Source organism: Astatotilapia calliptera, chromosome 5 (genome assembly GCF_964374335.1).
Source record: "Astatotilapia calliptera chromosome 5, fAstCal68.1, whole genome shotgun sequence".
In the NCBI taxonomy this organism is placed as follows: Eukaryota; Metazoa; Chordata; class Actinopteri; order Cichliformes; family Cichlidae; genus Astatotilapia; species Astatotilapia calliptera.
The window spans coordinates 24745691-24763298 of record NC_137426.1 but is presented as its reverse complement, the minus strand read 5'-3'; the positions used below and the strand labels follow the sequence as shown (position 1 = coordinate 24763298).

Below are 17608 nucleotides of genomic sequence, written 5' to 3'. Positions count from 1 at the left end.
TGATGCTTTTCTAAGAAAGTGATTGCAGAAAATCACATAAATGGGTTCTTACAAAATGTGTCCATTAGACGAACTTGGATGTCAGTTGACTGCCAGCACATGGCACTGTAGCATGTTGCAATAATAAATAGTTTGTCTGGTACTGACTGAAAATAAGATGAATTCATTGATGTAAGTTTTGTCTCCTTTAAAAAATGCTAGTGAAGCATTAGCTTGCGTGTTTCTCAGAAGCTTTACATCAGCTGCGAGGAGATTATTAAAGTACAAAGTTATAAAGGACTGAGAGATGTGTATAAATAGACTAGAGGAGGTGCTAATTTAGTAGAAAAGACACTGACTTAGGGCCAGAAAGAACGTGAGGTAAAAAGAGAAATCACAAGAGGGGGCGGATGATGGGAAAAAAGGCAAAGACACAGGGGCGGTTTAGAAGGAGACGTCGGTAAAGACACAAACCAGACAAGAAAGGAGAGTGTGTGTGAGTGTGCCGGTGGTATCTGGTGGGGTGGAAGAGGTGGGTGGGGGCCAACACCCACATCCTACAGATGTTATCCACTGATAATTATTGTCATTAAAGAAAAGGGAATCGAGTAGAGCAAAATTACCTAAATTACTGCTCATCTCCTCAGCTTGTGCTCTCACACTAGCCGAGGAAAATGTAGTGTTAATGGGGTATCCTGTTATCTGTCTTTCTATATCTATCAACCATCATCATCACCAGTCTGCCGGGCTATTGTGCATTCAGGCAAAGTTGTTCAAATGCTGCTTTCAGTACAATGTGCTGGTTCTTACGTCTGAATGTGTTACGCTGGAGAGCATTAAGACAGAACATCTGAATACCGATTAGTGATGGGTCGTTCGCGAACGAAAAGGCTCTTAGAGCCGGCTCTTTGACGTGAACGACGCGAGCCGGCTCCTTATCGTGAGCCGTCACGTGGGTTTTTTCCTTTTTCTTTTTCTCAGCCTCTCTCTCGCACTTTTTTTCCGCTTCACTCTGCACGCGAGCCTTGTGCTTTACGCTGGGCAGAGGGGGGGAGGGGCGGTAGTTACACTCAGTAGCACAGGAACAGAGACAGAGAGAGAGAAAGAGAGGCAGGGACAACAACATTAGAAAGGTATAGTAATCATCCACAACTATTTTCGGTTGCAGATGATAAAGGATTCAGAAAGTTTATTCATGCAGGTCCATATGACAGAGAATGTGCATCTTCTGTTTGTTTTCATATTATAATTTATATTTAATTGTGTTGTGGTTTGCAGTGTTTTGTGTTCTTTTCACTTTAAATTTGTAAAAGGAAAAAGCTGAAAATTTAAATAGTTAAAACTTGAAATGTGAATAGTTGATTTTTGTATTATATGATTTATTTATTACATTTTATGTGGAGTGAATAAATAAAAGTATATTTACGGTGGCCCCTAGAGACAAAGCACATACAAACTTCAAATCACGTACGAACTCTGAAGCATGTACAAACTCCAAAACACGTAAAAACACGTACAAACTCCAAAACACGTACAAACTCCGAAGCACGTAAAAACTCAGAAGCATATAAAAACTCAGAAGCACATAAAAACTCAAAACACGTACAAAAGACAACAGAAGTGCTCCAGGATGCTGGGCACAGTGTTGAGCCTTTGTTATCTTGTGGCTACACAAGCCAGCAAGTACCAACGACCGGATTTGGTGTGTGGTAATAACAGGTAAATGAACTTTTTTTTAAATTATTTGAATATATATGAGTGCCTGTGTATAAATACACAAACAATACACACATGCTTTCAATTGTGTAATTTAAGTGATCTAGTAGCTCTGCTTTGGAAGTTCAGTTCATGCTAGAAATGTGTTTTGGAGTTTGTACGTGTTTTGTCTCTAGGGGCCACCGCATATATTTATATATAAACATATATAAATAAAACCACTTTTTTTTACGTTAGTAATTCCTTTTGTGCATAATTTTATATTATTGTTAATAATAAATTAATTAAAGCAACAAAACAACCTGAAGAGCCGGTTCGGAGCCGAAAGAGCCGGCTCTTTCTAGTGAGCCGAACCGAAAGAGCCGGATCTCTAAAAAGAGCCGGAAATCCCATCACTAATACCGATATTTAACTGGTAAATATAAAAAATGATTACCATGTTCCTGCACTGGCGAACCTGACATGACTTTCACTTTCACTTAAAAAACAAACAAACAAAAAATTAAATCTTTGTAAGCTGATTTTTAAATTAGTGTTTTAGGGGTTTTGAACCGATTTATTATTTATTATTCATTAAGTTGTTAGATTGTGTCCATCATAATCATCGAATTACTTTTATTTCTACTTGTGTTTTCTACCAGACTTTGTGTTTGCAGTTATCTGCTGTAACATTAAAACTACCTGCCCAGCGCTTTGTAGGTCACCCATGAAAGCATGTAGAACAGTAAAGACATGCCTTGAGATATTTATGATGATTTCAATGAAGTAAAAATTTAAAGAGAACCCAGTGCAGGCTCGTCTAAAATCCCTGCTTGTGTAGATCTTTGTATCAAACAAATGCTGACCAGTAAAAACAGATTCAGGAACAGATGGTTTGTGCTGACATGTTTAAAAGAACAAAGATTGTTAGAAATGTGCTGTCATTAAAAAAAAAAAAGGTCTGCAACAAGTGTTTCTTTTTCTGGTATTTCGCCTCTTTTTCTGGTAATGTGACAAACTGTTGTTCAAATGCAGGAACACATGTGGACATACAAATCACCAGGCTGGTATACTTTAGTGCAAAGATTTCCATACAGGTCTTATTTAAGAGTAATATCTATGTTTTACAATCCAAGTCTCTGTCTCTGTTCTCTTCATGACATCCATTATTAAATAAAATGCCCGTCAATGCCAATATTTCTACCAGCAACATAGGGGACGTGCTGTTGATAGACAGACTTGTCACACACAGCTGTGGCTACAACTGTAGCTTGCCTCCACCAGTGTGTGAATGTGAGAGTGAATGAATAGTGGAATTGTAAAGTGCTTTGGGTGCCTAGAAAAGCGCTATATAAATGCAATCCATTATAATTTGTGCAGTGAACTTTACACTGAATGTCTTGTGTCTTTAATACATAATACGAAAGAGGGCTCGGTTGTGTCGGCACACCTGTGATGATGAAAGTTGCAAAACTGTTACCAAACCATTTCCGACTGTGTGTTTATGCGTTCTCTCTATCTTTGGTTCACATTTTCCACTGAAGTTGCCGGCTCATGGGGGGGCTTTAGCAAATATAATTTGCCCTGAAAGTCTATATTGAGAGCATAGAGATTACTAATGTTATTAGAAATTTAATATCGAGCCATGTCTATCTGTAGTGGGAATATGTATGGCATGTTTAGAAAAGGAAATGGAGTATTTGCCAAACCATTCATTTTTACTTTGAGACATTCTGCAGCTGCGAGATAAAGGAAGTGCTCGCCAAATTTCATTTTTACGACAGCCTTTAATCTTTCTTTAAAGGCTGCAAAATAAAAGCTCCGCTGGAAACCAAAACAAAAATAATTACATCAACCTTTCACCATTCATGGCGTATGTAGGGCAAGCCTGTTTTTAACATGGTGAAAGCCGGCATACCAGTGTAACTCTGGGATAGTACATGAGGAGTTTGTTCTGGCTTGTAATGACTGATCACTGGTTTCTGGCTGACTCTGATTCAGATTTTGGGATCACTTTAATTCAGTGCTCTTACTTAGTCAATATGCAGTAAACAATACCCTTAAATGCCATTCCCGTGAGATATTAAACACCTGTATGATTATGTGCAGGACACAAAGGTTAGCTTATACAAAGGATTTAAAGTGATTAGCAACTTTTCACTGCAAGTTATAGATAACAGGCTGAGTTGCTGCTTCTTTTAATAGCTTCCATGGGGTTGAGTTTGTAATGTGGAGGAACAGTAAAAACACAGAGTTTAAATGAGCATGTACATATACACATTCACACACAAAGTGTTGCATTTCCCTGGCAGATATACTCGCGACTGAAATTTGGTTTCATGTTTCTGTTGAGTAATGAAGAGTGATTCATATTTCATTGCTTGAAAAATGTCCAAACATTTGGAAAAACATTTGGAAAAAAAAATCAGGGAATGTTTTAGAATATTGCTTTTGTTTTTCATGTTTCAGTACGCTGTTTCGCTTTTCACCTGCAAATGCAAAGTATCTAATATGGTGTAAGTCGGAGAAGTAAATCTCTATACATATCTACTTCTATGTGTTTGTGTCACATATGTACATAAATCTGCTTCTTTATAAATTCTGCAATACCATAAAGTACAAATAAGATCACATTAAAATGCATAACTTAATTTTAGTCCTTTCTTTCAGCCTCTAAACATATACTGTCCTTCATATGCAAATGTGTGCACAGACTTGAAAACACACATGAAAAAACAGGCATGTTTTATTTATTTATTTCATAGATCCTGAGCATAAATGGCACACAAATTAATAAGTGTATTTTATTCTTGTCCCCTGTCTTGTGCTCTCTTTTCTCTGGCTAATTGTAATGGCTTTAATCTTCCTGAAATTAGTGCTTATTTAATTAGGCAGCAGCCATTGTGATTTTCATTATATTAAAAAAAGAGAATAGAAAAAAAGCTCCTGATGGCAGAGAGAGCGAGAGAGACAGCGACACGCACACACACAGAGGGAAGGAAAAATTAATGACCAGTGACAGAGGGACAGAAACACAGACGCTGATGAAAACACTCAAAACAACCTATAATTGCTTGTCTGATTCTACACAACACGAGTCGCTGTCTTAGAAAAAAGTGAGAAAGGCAGAGGGAGGTAGATAATATTCACTCAATATGTTTAGGATGATGCTTTCATTACACATGTTCTTCTTTCTGTAAAATCTACCCATGAGACTATCTATCCATCAACCCATTATAAATGCAGACCTGTATTTAACAGATGCTAAAGATGTCAAAATCCCTTCACAGCTCCACTCTGTTCTCAGGGGTATTGGTGTCAGCAGAGGCCTCCACTTTAATTGATTTTGCTGCTACTTGTTTGTAAGAGACTTTGTATTCAGGTGTCACGGTCTTGAGCAGGATGAATTTTATTGTAAGACACCGAGTAATTAGCACTGCTAGTAATTAATTCATCAGCTTGTGTGGCCTCAAAGCCTCTTGTCAGGTGCTGTTTAGTGCACTGTGTGATTTGCACATTCCCTTTGAATGTGAATTGTGTCACTGTCCAAATACTGTGCTTCACCTGTTACATAATACTCAATACATCCTATTTGAATCACTAGACTTCAGCTAAAAACACGACTAACTAAAAAGTTGTGTTGAAATGACAAAAGACTGGCAACACACACGGCCAACAGTGTGGCTAAAAACCGGCCACGTACCTAGTATGCCATATAAATTACTTTTGATTTAAAGTTTGCAGATTGCTGTTTCAAACTATACATTTACATATAACATTTGTACAAATATATTTTCACCATCTCTCTCCGAACTCATTTCCATCTCACGCTCACTTCAAGCATGAACTGTTTCAGGGTTTTAACTCATGGAAACATGGATAAACATGCTTGTTTATTCCCGATATTGTTGCAGTTACCTATTGCCAGCAGATTAGACAAGTGACCATGCTGTGTCTTTAGCTGACAACGAGCCAGCTAAATAACAATGGCTGGTTATACGCTAACGTTATGTGAGCTAATGTTAGCCTTGAGTGTTCTAAAACTCAGACTCTCTCTGCTAAGTGTCCTACAATATTAGAGCTGTTTCAAAGAAAGCTTCACTAATGCTGGCTAACAACAGCTAACAGCTGAAAAAATAACAGCTAACAACGATGGAAAAATGAGCTTCACTTACTCATCAATTTGATTCAGACTCCTTTAACAAAGTTCTACAGTCTTCTCCAGAGCAAACAGATATGGACACCCAGCTGAGGTAAATGAAGGACTGACAGCCTACACTCAGTATATATGGTGGGCAGAGCTGTTTGTCCTACAGCGGCCATCATAGCTAGGATCATTCACTTGAATCGGGAGGTGTAAGAAAAGGGAACTGACTAGAATCCAGTGACCTCCGGCAGTGATATTTTGCACACTGTGCTTTTAATTTGACAGTCAGAGTCATGCTAGCTGTTTCCACTGCAATGTAGTGCAGATGGGTGAGAAATTAAAGGCCAAACCAACATGAAGTGCTTTAGTAAGCAGCTTGTGTGATGCCTGGCATTGATTTTCTAAGATTGAACTCTCATGGTGCGACCAAAAAAAAATTTCATCTGGTGCTTTGATAATAGCCTGCTGCTGGTGGGTGCCATCCATAGAGTCTGTCTAAAATCTCCCAGAGGTGTTAAACTGAAACTTGATTGTGAAGGTCATGCATATGACTGAAATCAGTTTCATGCTCAGTGACTGCTCATGCAAAATGGTAGGAACAGATGAAAATGCATAAATATAGGACACATTTAATTGTGGGATAAAGAAGATTTGCAGTGAACATATTCACTAAGGAGAAAAGTAAAACCCAAACCATGACTGCAAAATCCCTCACACAGCCTAGGGATTTGGAGTTTTCCATTAAACTGCAGAATTAAATTGGTCACTAACTGTGTCTTTGTCACAAGTTGCGAGCCATGTTGTCATCTTTTTTGTCATCCGTCACGTGTCACTGATTGATGCTACAGACATATGGCTCTCAGTTTTGTGCTAGACTTTAGATAAACCTGTTCTTGCTTACCTGAAGCAACTATACTGGGTAAGAATGGATGTCAGCATCATTTGGAATACAGGTTTATAAGCCGGTAGTGTCATAATATGTAAATCAGACGAGTCTTTTGTTTCCACTCTGATTTCATCTCAACTGAAAGCGACACAGATTTAATAAAAGTGCTTCAAACAAACCTTAAAAGCAACCTTTTAAAAGATTTATAAGGACCCAAACTATTGCACTCAGTGTTATTAAATGAAGTAGCTCTGGTACTTAAGTCCAGCTAAGTAGCCTGTCTGTGGGCTCTAAACAACAACCGAGGGGAATCAGTTTCCTTAGAAACATCAGCCAGCCCTTGTCATTCACTCAGCAGGTGTAGTGTGAGGCAGTCGTGATTACCAGCCAACAAGTTCATTAGTCTTTAGCGTGACTGAAAAATACACTCTTGAGCTCATAGTTTCAGAGCCCTTCTTTAAACAAATGGCTAAATTAGCAGATCGCTTAATGGAAACTGTTGCTGAGACTACGTTTGGCCTTCTGTGCTATGTCAAATTATGTGGACATTTTTATCAAACCTGACCTGTCACGGTATAATGTCTGTACTGTGTTACGATGATATTGTGCTTATTTACAGGGTTATGTGTTTCTGACACGTGACTCCAGCATTTCCTAAAATGTTAATGAAAATAATTCATTGTGTACATGTGGATGTGTGATAGAGAGAAAGGAACAGAGAAGAGCAGAGCTCTGCCGCCAAACAAGACATTTGTTTCATCTGAACATCAAAGGTCCTCGGCTCTTTCATGATTGCTTCAGATTGTATGCCGCTCTCTTGCCATTGGCCTCAAATGCATAAAAACTGAATGGCACATATGGCACATAATTCAAAATGAGTGTCCTCTTTATAATAATGACATTGATATATTTATATATTGAACATTATGTGTAGTAGTGTCCGTGCCTAGAGAGGTTGCTGTTGAAAGGCTCTCGTGTGTCTCAGAGACGGAGAAAAACAAAACCATTTCTTGCTGTTAGAGTAAACACCACTTACCTCACTACGAGAGGGAGATGTGAGCTATCATATTACCATACAAAGCATGACTTTAGTTTTCCAAACATACCACAAGACACATTCAGCAGGTAAAGGATATTTATCCAGTGAAATATTTCAACGTTTTCTAGACAAAGATTTATTATTATTATGTATTATTTTCAGGCAGCATATTGCAGTGGCATTGGTCATCCCTTGGCTTTTCTCTTTGAGCCACTGTGAAGCTGACATTTGTATTTTTGTGTGCAAAACCCCATCATGTCTTGGATGGATTACTATGACATTTGGTAAAGACGTGTATGACTTTGGAGTTCCTTCACTTTAACTCTGGCGCAATCATCGGGTCAGGATTTTAATTTGTCTCATACTTTGGGTTATTACCAAATACCTGCAAAACTAATTACTTTTAAATCAGCCTACCTTGTGTTTAGAGCTATTTAGGAAATGTCAGCGTACAAGTAAAGCTGAACTAAGACGAGCACGCCCGGGTGCCTGTGGACTCTTGTGTTATTTAACAGCTGGATTTTCCAAGTCTGGAAAACCTAAATGGCAAAGATTGATGATTTTCTACCAATTCTTCATATAACCATAATTATCTTTTAAACAACAGTAAACATACAGGATTTAAAGACCTTAAAAGGGTTCTGCCATGATTAGAAAAACACTAGATTGCTCATATTTCTTTTTTCTTCTCAGCTGTCTAAGCCCATTTTAAAAACACCGACTAAAAGAAAATAAAAACCACCACTCAGCTACAAAACCAGCCGCTCTGATCGAGCACGTATGCAACCAAACACAGAAGAAACATCAGGATAGGAGAAGATAATTAAAGATAAAAGGTAAAAGATGCATTACATCACATGAGGAAAGACATAACAAATCCATACAACAAATCTTCTCATACCAAGCATAACCACCAACCGCAAAACCCAGAGTTGACCTTCTTATTAGTGAACAAAGGTATGAATGGAATGATTAGGCTGAGTGCTTCAAATACAGACAATACGGTGTTTTTTATTTTTATTGATTCAGAAATATTTAACTGTGCACAAACACTCTCAAGGCGCTGCCATTTACAGACTGCTGACCATAAACACCACATTTTTCAACTGATGCCCACAGAGCAGCTGCACTGCAGCAGATGGAGGTTAAATTACTCACTCAGTGGCTCACTGATGGTAGACAAGCAGGAGGTAGAATTATTGTCATTCACTTCAGTTTTCCCTCACTCCAACACTCCAGCTCGAAAAAATTTAGATGGCACGTTTCCTTTTCCCTGACATTCTGACAGCTACCATCGACAGTCAGCTCTTGTGGTCTGTTGTAGGATTTCTTTTAAAAACCTGCATATTTAAGGGAATTACATGGATGCGTGCCGTTTCATTTGGGACCATGGGAGACAGGCAAATTAAATAAAGCTGAATTAATAATGCAAAGAAGAACAAGAACGCGACAGAGAGAGGTGCATGATTAAAAGTGCAGAAAAGACATCGGAAAAATGTTAAGGGGAGCATTGAGGACGAGGTGTGTTTAAGCATGCGTTGCCTTTTACCGCTTCGATATTCCCTGAATGTCAGTGCAAATTACCGGAGCAGAAATGGGGGGAAATTTTTGGTGAATGTCAACAGATTCATATGGGGAGAGGCAGGATACCCAGCTGGGTAACAGTGCAAACCAACACCACAGCCGCTTCCTCGTCTCCAACTATTGGCCCCCCTGGATGAGGTGGAAGCTACAGTAGAAGTATTTATATTTGCAAATCTAAGAACTTTTGAGATGATTACATTTACAGTGTATGTGGGTTATGGCTGCCATTAAATCTATCTGTCCATCTACCTATCTATAAAGGTAGAGCTATCTCTCTAGGTGCTGTGAATATTTAAAACATATTTATATATATTATATGTATATTATATGTATTTTTAAAATAATATACAGACATGAATGGGCGATTCTTACATTTCTGCACAGAGTTCATAGCTGTTGTGGCTTAGCAACCTACCAGCCAATCAGACAACAGCATTCCCTGTGCTGGGTAAATTTTTTCCCCACCTTATATCAATATGTTTCAAACATTCACCCATCAATAAAGTCCATTATAGGATAATCAGAAATATTAACATTAAATTTATTCAAATTGTTGAATTGTTGTTGTTTTTAAATACTTTTTCTTTTTAAATATCAAAACTTTTTCAAATGAACAAATGTTTTGACCCTGATTTAGCTCCTTATGTTATTCGCTTCAGCTGTCAGTGGTAATGATCGATGATCGATGTATCAGTCATAGGGCAGAAACAGCTAGAAGTGGGACTCAATTTCTTACATGCCTGTAGGGGCCTTAAGCCTGTTGATTTTAAAAATGCTGCCACTGAATCTTTCGCCATGATCCCAACATAAAGGCTGTGGAAGCAGGATTATTTGTGGTCTTCTAAGAACTAAAAACTTTTTGTTACAGAAGCATTGTCTTGGTTAGTCTTGGAAGTCACAGACCTCCCTGGCAGCTGTCTTTGTTTTTTTGCAGAAAATAGCTCCAGTGAAACTTGGCTGCAAATGTCAAATATTTATCACTAAAAGTGCCAGAATAAAATCATCCACCTCTGTTTTTGCCACCACTGGCTGTAGCACAAGTTTCAGAGGTGAATATTACAAAACCACAGCCCACAAAGCCAGAAATAAGAGCATGGCTGGATGCCACAAGTTGGAGTCTAGACAGTTCAGTATAGAATAATATTCAGTCTTGTTTAGTCAAAAGCAATATTCAGTTCAATTCAGTTCAATTTTATTTCTATAGCACCTAATCACAACAACATCTGCCTCAAGGTGCTTTATATTGAAAGGTGAAGACCCAGCAATAATACAGAGAAAACTCCAACAGTCAGACGACCCCCTATGAGCAAGCACTTGGTGACAGTAGGATTGAAAAACTCCCTTTTGACAGGAAGAAACCTCCTATCTTAAACCCTGACTTCATTAAATTGAATTGATTACATATTGCTACACTTTATCTACTTTATCAGGAACACCTGTTCAACTTCTTGTTAACACAAATATCTAATCAGCCAATCGAAGGACAGCAACATTTAGGCATAAATGGTGAAGATGACTTATCAAACAGAAAAGCTTGGTTTTCACAATCCCTATAGAGTTGTAGGAGACGATATAAGGACTGCATCAGAATCATGACTTTAATATCAAATATCATTTAAACAAACTCTTGATAATGTCAGGCATCATTCAGGCAGTAGTAACAGAGTTTTCTGTTGCTACTGCCTTACAGCTTGTAAGGTATTTTGTGTTTTTGCATTTAATACTTGTTGCCCTTTTGCCTGAATAAGGAAACACTGAGGATCATTTTACATAGTTTCAATTTTTGCATCAAGAGTTGGATCATCTCCTGTCTGTCCTCTTGACTTCTTAGTCTTCATTTGAACTTCCACAGATCCATTCACACCAGTCAGAATAATGGATTCTCCTGGCTTTCTTCCCACTTTACCAGAACTGAACGCAGTTCATTTCATTTATTTATTTATTTCACACTTGGTACAACAGTTTCCACAGTTAGTTCTTTCAGACAAACCAACCACACTTTCTATCAGTAAAGCACTGCAACCATGTGTGAAAAGGAGCAGGAAGAAGAAAACATTCTTATTAAACCCTGCTCCCTATAGGAAAGGTCTTGGGCATTTTTAATTCCCAGATACTCCACACATTTTTGTCCCTGAACATTGATAGCCACTGGGGCGTCTGTCAAGTCAAGTTGATCCTCCGCCCGACAGCAGGCGACATAGGCAAGCAAGGTCACGTGATGTGCATAAGTTCTGACCGCATTGAAAATAAACCTCGTTGCAGAATTGGGATGAATTTCAAATTATTAACTAGTCCTGCTTTTGTCTTGTCTCCTTGATATCAAGCTTCAACTGCTTATGACATTTCTTGTCTCCTGAATTTTCTACCATTAACACGTTAACATGCTCACAAGATTTCCATCACCCAGAGGGGGATTTTCATTCATCTCATCTATCCTAACCTTTCCAGCAGGATTGGAAATTGAACAATTTCATTCTTTCTGCAAGGTGGGTGGTTTTCTGACTGTGTCTGTTTCTTTATAGTAATCTTTATCTGTATCTCTGCTTAGTTCTCTCTATTTCTCTCTAACCTCACCTGTCATGAAAACCATGTCTCTTTCTAGCAGTCCTAACCCATGCTTCGAGTGAGCTGTGCTCCACTGCGCCCCATCATTACCTATCTGGAACATGCAGCTGTGCATGAGCGCAGGCCACAAGGGGGGGAAAAAGAGGAAAAAGAAAGCGGCAGTTTTGTTTTTTCTCTTCGTGACATTTTTTTTGTGATAAGACTCTCATGTTTGGCTCCTCTGGAGAAGAGAATTGAAGTTTCAGCTTTTTGAACACTGAATTTTCAGGTGCTGGTTCTCTGTGCTGTGGAATTATTGTCGGTGTAGCTTTCTGTTAGTCATATGCTGTATCGTTGTATGTCCTAGTGTTTCCTTGTGACTGGGCCTCATGATACTCATCTTTTCCTGAAACATTTGGCAAAAAAAACAGTCATTTAACAGTCAGCAAATTTCCATAACTTTTACAAATAAAAAAAATGCATTCGCTGGCCACTTCATTAGATACATCAGGTTAACTGCTCGTTAACTATCTAATGCAGTCCCATCTTAAAATAATGCTGCATGCGTTCACAAAAATTAAACATTTTATTATTTGTACTCATGCAGTCTCTCCCTCTTTACATAGCTAAGTACTTAACAGCAGATTTACTCATTACCAAAGTCCCAAAAGCTGTCTTGACAGTTGGCAAACGTCTTGGCATCTCCACACTGGGCACTTATTTCCAGTTAACAAGACCAGTCTTAACCCTTGTGTGGTGTTCGTATTTTTGTTACTCAGCCAGTGTTCATGGGTCTGGTGGACCCGCTAGAGTTTTGGCTTTCCAAATTAACACTATCAAACAATTTTATGTTAAATTACTCAACAGATGTTTACTTCATCCCAATTACAAGACATATGAACAGCAAACATGGTTAATTTTTTCCCTTTACCTTTGTTAGATCACATTTATGAATTAATGTGCTTCTCGTTTTTCTTTTATATAAAATGTTATAAATAAATCAGTTATAATCAAGTGGAGTGAGTGGAAAGACACAACACATTTACACGTGAAAAAATAATTAATTGTTTAATTTTTCTTTTGAAAAAAACTGAACACGGGTCTCACAGACCCGAACACCATACAAGGGTTAAATGACTGGGGAGAGATCTGTACCAGTGTTTACCACAGACATGGATTCTATTTGTCATAGTGTTTTGGGTGGGGTTTGATGGGGTAGTGGGGTTAAGTACTTTGTTCTTCCAAAGTGCAAGTGCAAGTACTTCATGACAAGCAAATACTATAATCATCTGCCTCTCCACTGGGTCTCTGGTTCCCACTGCAGCTGGCAGTCCTTTTTCTGCTCTGCAGCCTCTGTGAGCTCAGTGTGGAGGGACTAAAAGCAGTTCTCTACCTGCTGCAGGGTTTCATTAGAGCAGCCCTTAAGCTTGCAGATCTCCAGAGCAAAACAACATCCGCAGTCGCAAGCTACAGTCCCAGAAGGCAGCATTAGAGTGTGTCTGACCCCAGGAGTCGATAAATAAAAACATAAATAAACAAGAACAGGAAAGAAAAGAGGTGTTACATTTGAAAAGCTATGTGTCTTCTATAAACTAAATCAGCTGAAAAATATTTAGTTAGTTTCTCCTGGTATGTCATTTAGGCACAAAGTGAAGTGGGTGGAACGAATATTTCACTTACCACTGATTGGTTAGTTTGAAATGAAAGACAGAATTGTCTCCCACCAGGAATGAATTCACTTGGTAGGAGTGGAAGTTTCTTTCTCATTATCAGGTGGTCCCATTTATATTCCAGCCTAGAGAGATAAACTCCACTTGTGCACCCTCCCCTGACTCACTGTTACCAGAGTATGTAAAACATTATAAGAAAAGATGAAACAAGATTAAAATAATCCAAGAATACAGAATACAAACATCCCACCAATACTGATTTTAAAACACCCTAAATTGTTTAATGACACACACACACACACACACACACATCTGTGCTCTGCTCCTTAGGCAGACTGTGCTAATGGAGGTTTGGTACACTGGACTGATAAAGCTGTCACACCAACCCCCACGCTGCTTCTTTCTTTCTCTAACACAGAGTGATATATCAAGTCTCTCACTGGCATCACTTCCACAAAGAGACTTCTGACTGCCAACAGATGTTCACACACACGCACACGCACACACACACACACACACACACACACACACACACACACATCACACATCACACATACTCACACACGCATGCATTAGATCACTGTCCCTTAGTAGGTTTCCACAGCAGCTATTCATAGCTTCTAAACACGATCTCCTCACCTATCCTTCTCTGGATTATTCTGCTTTTCAATCGTTTGTTTTCACTCCCTCGTGCACTCCGTCACTCTGTCTCTCTTGCTCACACACACTTGTCTTCCTCTCAGATTAGACCACGCTCGCTGGATCCATTCATTGTGCTTTGCTCTTTCTCCTGAGAAGCCTTTATTGGTGGCCTGGCTTGGTGTCAAAGAGTAATATCTGTTCTGGGAACAGTTGCACTGCAGATGTAGGTTTTCTTCATGACAAAGATCATGCAGTAAATATATGTTATTGGACTTATTTCCTTAGGGGGTTTCTCTGAATGGCCAGAAAAGAATAATGGCCGGGAGAGTAATTACCACCAAGGGCTTCTCTTCCACATGAGTACGCAACCCCGTCCTCTCTCCATGCTCTGCCCGTCTCTCTTTACGTCATGCGCTGATGGGAGGTGGTGTCTTTGTGTAAGGCTGCAGCTGAATCTTTGCCTTCTGGGGGATGTACATTGAATGTGGCCATAGAGCAGATTTTTGGTGGGGAGGATAAGTCTTTGCAGCTGGGGCACATGTATACGATTTGGAAACAAGTTACTAGATCATTGCAGACGACTCTTTGCCCCATTTGAGATTTGGGGCCATTTTAAACCGATCTTCACGCCCAAAATGTGAAAGCAAAAACACACGACCAGGACCTAACTCTAACCCGCTCTTCCCTTCAAAAATTCTCCAGCTCACCATAGCAACCAGGAGCAGTAGACAAGGCAAGCTTTTGCGACATGTGCTACAACGCTATGCAAAGAACTGTAGGTTCTTGATTATTATAACTATTTTTGGCTTTAGAGCTGCATTGTTCTGACCTATCAGTCACTGCCTGAGGTTACTGTTACATTTCCTTCACCCCAGTAGGTCGCAGCAGACGGCTGAACCTGGTTCTACTGGAGGATTTTTCCTGCTGCTCATAGGGAATTGCTGGCTTTTATCTTCAGTATTGTAGGGTCTTTACTTTACAATATAAAGTGTCCGGAGATGATTTATTTTGTGAGTTGGTGCTATATAAATAAAATCAAATTCATATTGAATTTAAATTAAAATGAAGAGGAAACTGGCAAGGCGATATTTAAACACCTCTCCCCTAATGGAAGCTGCAGTTGCAGCAGCGTGCATTGCTATTTAGCTACAATAGTGAGACAACTTCCACTTTGTTGTGCTTATTATTGTTATTGAGCTGCATTATGTTCCCTGCACGAACAGAAATCAGTTACTAAGGTGGATGGAGCTTAGCTAAAAGTCAATTGGCTGCAGACCACAGGGTCAGGAGGCATATCCACCCTCTTTCATCTTGCAGCAGTGTAACTCTATTATTTGTGTCAGTCACATTCTACCCTATATTCAAGTTGTCTTGGAGTGGGCGGCTGTGCAAGACAGTTCTCAGTAATGTTGCAGTTTCTGCATGTTGCTGATTGATTAATCAATTATTTACTGCTTTTTTAATCTTTGAAGTGCAAACAAACCAGTGTCTCAACAAAGAAAGGAAGAAATTGAAGGGAGGAAGGAGAGAGGGGGTAGAAATTTATTCCACTACCCCCTCAAGCTCATTCTTCGCAATCGACAGAGAAGACTTTGATGCTGTGATGAAAAGTGATGGGTGTAATGCCAAGGGCTGCCTGTGTTTGCAGGGCTAGGTGAAGTGAAACAGATAGTTCAGGGGTGCTGAGCTTCATGGAAATATGCTCACCAGAGAAGGGTTGCCTCGCAGGAACATCACTGGCTTCTTCCAGGAACCTCTCTAAGAGTAAGACTCACATCAAAAAGAAGCATCTGGCTTTGTAGAGGTTCATGTTTCATCTAGCGATACATTTTATGACTATAAAAATATCTCTTGACGAACCAATTAAGACAGTCTATTAAAAGTTCCAGCTTCCAAATGGAAGGATGATATTTTACATGCTTCAAAGCTGCGTTAGTGAGCCGGGCGATGCGCAAAGATATGAGACTGAGGCTCACTTTTGTGTAGCTTGCACATACAGTAGTTGACATTGGCCGCTTTTCTTCCATCTCGGAACAACCTCCAGACTGAAATCTTTTATTTAGCCATGCGATCTGGAAATGTTTGTGCTTGCTTGTTACTTCGAGACTGGACTGCTGTAACGCGCTGAAGTTAGTCAGTCATATCTTGCTTGTTTACAATTAGTCCAAAATGGTGCAGCCAGATTAGTGAATGGGATTAAAAAGAGAGATCACATTACTTGCAGAGGTAGCACCCTGGTATTGGCTCTCTTACAGATTAAAGTATAAAGTACTGTTTGTGTACTGGCACTGTTTGTGGTTAAAGCCCTAAATGGCCTTGTACCTGGATATGTGGGTGCAGGTGCTTAGTGCAGTGGTGCAGGATGGAGCGTATGGATGCAGATACGCTGCTTCCATATACTCCCTAAAGATCATTAAGCCCTGCTTTTCAATCACTCTTGATCACCCTGCGGTCGAAGCTTATTTCGAAAGAGGGTCGTGCTTTTGCTGTCGTTGCACTAAGACTCTGGAATGATCTCCCGTGTGACCTCATCAACTGTGACTGTGTTTAAATCCAACCTAAATACAAACGTGCTTCGTCAAGCTTTTGTAAACTGCTGATCTCTGGAAACGGATAGATGAGCAGTTGTGTTATTGTTATGTAAAAAGTGTGAATTTGTGTAGTTCCTAGACTTTCTAGAAGTAGTAGCCCTTTGATTTTAAATGTGCTCTGTAAATAAAATTTACTTTCTCAGTTGCTTACAAATGATGGACAAAATAGCCCTAAAAAGCAAAAAGCAAGAATTATGCATTTAATCATTGCATTGTCTGTGTTTATTGGCAAAATTATTCAGTGTTACGTATGTGTTAATGGTTTTTCTGGCTTGTTTTCCCCTGCATCTTCAAAGTCTTTTTCTTATTTCATAAAGCAGTGACTCATGTTGGGGGAAACCCTTGTGAAAAGAAAAATGTCCATAATCAGAATCAGAATACTTTATTGATCCCTAGGGGAAATTATTTTTCGTTACAGTGCTCCATTATAAACAAACATTAACAGAGACAGACAATACACTAAAAATAACACAATATATACAGGCATATATATACATAAAAGTCACTTATTAATAAATAGCTGAAAAAGAGCATGTGCAAGAAGGGTGTAGCTGTTGCAGTAAACAGTGTGTTAAGTTGTTAAGGATGAGTTGTACAGGGAGATGGCCACAGGCAGGAAAGATTTCCTGTCGTTCAGTGGTGCTTTGGTACTCTCAGTCTTTCACTCAACGTGCTCCTGTGACTGACCAGCATGTCATGGAGTGGGTGGGAGGTGTTGTCCAACATTGTCTTTATTTTGGACAGCATCCGCCTCTCCGACACCACCTTGAGGGAGTCCAGCTCCATCCCCACAACATTACTGGCCTTACGAATCAGTTTATCGAGTCTGTT

At 39.3% G+C, this 17608-nt stretch overlaps 1 protein-coding gene across 3 annotated transcripts in view; it reads left to right on the top strand.

Moving 5' to 3' along the window:
• Positions 1 to 17608, top strand: part of cpne5b (copine Vb) — a 134986-nt gene that overhangs the window by 49273 nt on the left and 68105 nt on the right. The window lies entirely within an intron of this gene.